This window comes from Micromesistius poutassou (assembly GCF_964030765.1).
Source record: "Micromesistius poutassou genome assembly, chromosome: 5".
Classification (NCBI taxonomy): Eukaryota; Metazoa; Chordata; class Actinopteri; order Gadiformes; family Gadidae; genus Micromesistius; species Micromesistius poutassou.
Window position 1 is genome coordinate 16,393,075 of NC_140275.1, and position 6,044 is coordinate 16,399,118.

The window sequence follows — 6,044 nt, forward strand, 5'->3', positions numbered from 1 at the left end:
CACACACACACATAATGTCGTGACACACACACATACACACACCCACACCCACGGACATGTACAGGCCCCTGAACATTGCTGATGATGCCCCGTAAAACATCAACAAGTCAAGTAATACAATGCAATATAATATAGGCCAAGGTCGGGTTTTATGACAGCCTGAGCTGCATCTGAATCGATTGCTGTGTGCCCAGAACGCCCCAAATATGGAGATCCACTAACTGTTCTTCAAATAAAGAGTCTGATTGGCCTGAAGGACAAGCTATCCTTCATCATTTAGGTAGAGACCCGAGGTTTCCCTCCGGTTCTGACTCACCGGGAACAGATGTCTGCACAAATGCATAGGTACACACGCACGCCTGCTTGCACTCACAAACACACACTAACACAAATGCGCACCACACACATGCGTGCATACACATCGACACGCACTTGTACACACATAGTAACACACTCATACACACACACACAACCACACACACACACACACACACACACACACACACACACACACACACACACATATTCACACAAACACACGTGTTATGATGTACATACGTGTGGTTTGAATTTGAAGTTGAGTCTGAAATAAACATGTTATTGCATATATAGATGCTTGTTTACAATTCTTGTTCGATACAGCATCCAGAGTAATTATAGTATATTTCACTGGTCGAGCGTTGAGAGAAGAGGAGGGAGTTGCCTGGGGATTTTTTCATTGCCATATGGTACATTAAGACCTCTTTCAACATTGGAGGGATTGAAGCGTGTAGCCTTGGCGCGCACCGAGAATCAGTCAGGGTGAGGCATCTCCTGAGTAAAAACAGTGTTTATTTAGACAGGATTTATTCCTTGCGAGCCCGCATGTGTGGAGGCCATCATCTCAGCCTCTGTGTTTCTAGAGCAATCTACAGGCAGGATGTCCTGTCTCACAGATAGAAATAATCATCTTCACAGCCTCTGTGTTTCTAGTGCAATCTACAGGCAGGATGTCCTGTGTGACAGATAGAAATAATCATCTTCATCAGCCTCTGTGTTTCTAGCGCAGTCAACAGAATTGATGTCCTGTCCGACAGATAGAAAGAATTATCTTCACCACCATCTGTGTTACTAGTGCAGCAGGCTACATGCTGGACGTCCTGTCTGACAAATAGATAATTTTGTGATAAATAGTCATCTTCTTCGGTCACCTTCTGCTCGGCCAACGCACATGGATGAGATATAATAAAACACACACACACACACACACACACACACACACACACAAACACGCATCATGCATACGCACATGCACTCATGCACGCGTGCACACATACACGTGCACATTTACACATACACTTGCACACAAACACATGCACATGCACACATAAATTAAAAAAAACACACACATGCATGCTCACACACACACACACACACACACACACACACAAACAAGCACACTTAGTCACTCGACACACTGTGTAGACCCACACAGCTGCACACACTGTGTAGAGTAGCCAAACACATGCACACGAGTGTCATCGGTCCATGGTCTTTTAGTCTGTTTCCAACTTTTTAACCACCACCAAGTTTCCAGCTGTTCGTCTCAAAGTATTTCATTCCCAAATCATTTCCATTGTGAAGGATTCCAATCAGTCTAAAAATAACGGTCCAACAATATTTTTTCTTAATATGTCTTTCATTTCTTTACGTATCGTTTTCTGTGGGATTCATTGATTTGTGGAGATGCGAGCTGCCAATGTTAACCACGGCAAACGTGGAGAACAGAAATTTGATTTGAGAGTATTTCATGAATCGCCTTTTTATGTTCATTTAAAAAAGAATTGCCTTGCTTTGACAACAACACTCAATCCTGCAGTAGATTGGGGGAGTGAAAAGTTACACCAAATTTCAGAAATGATGCTGGAAAACTTGAGAGAACCGTGTATTTGACACGAGTTTGACAATTAAGGACTCTTTCAGCAGCAGTCAGTGCTTTTCCATTGCCAATTACTATAACATGATGTGACTGAGAACAGTGGTTGGGTGGACCCATGTGCACGCACACACACACACACACACACATACACACACACATACATACAAACACACACACACACACACTCACATGCAAACACACACACGCACATCCTTGCACACACACACACACACACACACACACACACAGACATGCATGCACGCACACAGACACACACACGGGCACAGACACACATACACAGACACAGACACGCATGCACGCACAAACACACACACACACTCACACACATACATACATACATACACAGTCCTCATATATTCCATGGCGGGCCTCAGCCTCACTGCCACATGTGTCGGAGGGAGGGGCGGTGGGGAGATGCAGAGGTGGATGGGTCAGTGGCACGGCTCTATGGCCGTCTTTGTTCTCATGAGGCGGCCGCTCTCGGCCCAGAAAGGGTGTCCAAAGACCACAAGGGTCCAGGTCTCCTGGGTCCAGCTACGGGGCGCTGGTTTGAACCAGTGGAGGTCAACATGGTGTTAGGTGGTTTGACTGCTGCTGGCTGTCTACGTTGGAATAATTACTCCTTCGATTGGAAATTTGTGTCAAAGTGTTTGATCCTGTTAAACTTTATTGTGCAAACCCTCAAATAATTGCGAGAGATTTTTCTTTCCGCATCAGCTGCTCCATATATGACTACTTAATTCCAATTATTTTCTATTTCTATTTGGATTTTTTCAAGTACCTTATCTAAATTCAGTTCTGTTTTAGTTTTGCCTTTTTATGAAAAAACATCACACCATTTGAAAGAGACTGTATAGTTTAACAAGACTATGTTTTTGGCATGAGCTGCTTTCCCCCCTCCACTTAGGATGCTTACAGGTGCACCTGAAAGGGAGAATAGGTTTTAATACGTGTTTGTGAATTATTTGTGTGGGAGTGTATGTGTGTGTGTGTGTGTGTGTGTGTGTGTGTGTGTGTATGCCTGTGTTACCTTTCCTGTGCAGCGTTGTGTTGGGGTGCATTCCTCTAGGTGTATCTGGGTGGTGTCTCCATCTCACAACACACACTGACCATTCAGGCCTGACAGCCAAGAATGTTTATGATAATCTGTTAAATATAATGACGGCCTGGTTTGTCTTCGTGAATTAGGGCCTTTCCCATAAAAAAGAAGAAAAGAAGGGTTCCCCAGAGACGAGTCTGGGCCTCTCCACTTTGCGGCACAATCTTTTTTTACATGCAGACTCTGTAGAGATATAACCTTGCTCTGTGCACATGCTGAGGCTCCATGCTGCCTTCTAAATACAAGACAGCAGCCTTGTTTGACGTTCATGTGTTTTAACTGTCATACACTGGAACGAACTGTCCTGGCATTTTATTCCACAGCCTCTTTATGGGGGCACAGCGGTGATTTTAATGGAAAGGTACCCTCTCAAGAAACTGAGCGACAAAACACATTTCTATTATAGATCTGTCGCCCACGTGGAAGTTTGTATGTATTCCTGGATTATAACATTCCCAAGCGATGACTATTCCACCAGTCGATGCACTATACAACGAAGGCCTTCCATTCCGGCTACCCCATTTGTCACTGATTAAATAAACGTTTTCAAAACAGATGAAACTCTATTGTTTGAAGAGACCATTTGGCCTCCACATCTTCGGGCCCTATCGTGCACCCAGTGCAATTGACTTTCTACACCGACGCATGTATCGTTGCTAGTTTGCACCCGGCACAAAGCTGATTTTCCCCTGCAGCAACCAGGCGCCACTACACTTGCGCCTGGAGAGGCGTGTTGGCGAAAAGCAGGGGCGTGTTCCGGCGCAAATGATACTTGGTGCTATTTTACAGATCTAAACATTGCGCCAATGCAATTGCGCAACTGACCGAAAAATTCCTGGTCTAAATGCACTAGCGGATAGCGCAGTTGATGTTGCTATTTTGACGTGCCATGGCAGGTCGGAACTGCAACATACACTTACACACACATGTAGGCTATACACAGCACAAACATGCAAACGATTAGCCTGATTTAAATATTATGATGTCAAAGATTGTTCATATGAGTGAAACTGCATAGAAGTATATTCCAGCCTCCCAAAACAAAATCTCGTTTTAAAATCTCGTGTAACAGCTGATACAGCGGTAAGTTATACTTTTAAATCAATGCATCTGCAAACACCATACAACACCTTAAAGTCACAGCGTGAAACATTTCAACTAGCTTGTAGCCTAAAATAACCTGGACATATCTGTGATATCAATGATGATTGATGGTGATTTCAACAATGTTATCAAACAGTTGAACAGCCTGTTGCATTGGACTGAAATCTCTAGCCGACTTACTGGGAGGGACTCAATCTTACACATGGCGGCAAAAACAAAGTACTAGAGAACACCAACTCAAGATCGAAAGATGGGGGGGAGGGGGGGGGGGGGGGGGGGGTATCCTTGTGACCTGAGGCCCTCCCACTGGCCTGAGGGCCCTGTGTGGGACGGGACCAGGTGTGGGGGAGCCAGGGCAGAACATCCAGGGGGGGCCCCTCACCTGTCTGTGTTACTGCGGGGGTGCTGGGAGAGACAGTTGGGTGATCTCCTTTGAGTTTTGCGGCTTGATGCCCTCCAGCCGACCCCCTAGTGTTGTACAGCGCTGAGGGGTTGTAATCTATCATCTCATGTTAGACACTCTCCCAATTGGCTGGCTACCATGCAATGCTCTACTGGGTCAGAACATGCTTATATCTGAATATTAATGACATGGTGGAAGTGGTCTGTTCTTTGATATTTTGATTGATAACAAATGCCTTTTAGTGGCCGATTTGATTCCAAAGTTTGTTACAAGGGCATTAGTGCGTACAGTCTGAGCAAGGATGGTTCCCCAGTGGGAGTCAAACTCGAAACCCTAACCTGGTTAACCACTAACCATGTGTTACCCACCCGTTGAGTTACACAGGACCATGTCATCATACTCCCTGCACTCCCTGAGTTTATATCATTCATTTTATTTTCAAGTTATATATAGCGTTTTATGGTGACTAGATGAAAACGTCACAATCCCTCTCTAGACAACATAGATATGTCATCTGCTCTGATTATGTTTCCCCTGCTCTGTAATCTCCAGGAAACAATGGGGCCCGCAGAACCCCTCAATCAGGGGCCCCGGCCCGGCCCGGCCCCTAGTAGATCCAGCTGTGGTTCTCTGGATGCTGATTATGTTTGCCTTGTTTACAAACACTCTGCTGTACACATTCCCTGCAACCTATCGTGTTCCTCTCCCTCAGATCTATACACACCCACCGCCCCGCCCAACTCACCAACCCCCCCCCTGACAGAAATGACAAACAAAAACATTTGGCTTTTGTCAAATGGAGTCAGACGGTGTTTGAGGGAAAATGTGGCTCCGGTTCATGGTCTATGTCATCCAAGTAGAAACGTGGTTGTTTGTGTGCAGGTCTTGCCCTGGGCTGGCTATAGCATCAACCAAGGAAGAAGTTGACAACAACATTTTTTTTCTATTTTTCATCTTTTTCTGTCATTTTTTGTTTTCTTTTCTTTAACTAAACGACCCGAAAGGCCAGGTAAGGGCCACAAACAAGGCAACGACCTTCAAGTAGACTGACTTTCCATTATACAACTATGATTTCTGATGTAAAAATAAGAGCATGAGAACATATGAACATGCAAATACCGTCTCCTTATAGTTTTCCAATGTCTAGAATAATAATTGTTCTATTTCTTACACATGTTGTCCAAAGCTGGTTCTTTACCTGGCTGTAAATGTTTTTATATTTGTCAGTGTGTGTGTGTGTGTGTGTGTGTGTGTGTGTGTGTGTGTGTGTGTGTGTGTGTGCGTGTGTGTGTGTGTGTGTGTGTGTGTGTGTGTGTGTGTGTGTGTGTGTGTGTGTGTGTGCGTGTGTGTGTGTTTGTGTGAGTGTGTGTGTGGGTGTGTACGTGTGTGCGTTTACACATGTGTCCAGGGCCTACATATTACATGTGACAAAGGAAGAAAAAAAGTATGCGGGGTTTGTGGGAGTGTGTGTGTGAACTTTTGAACTTGAAGGACAAGTT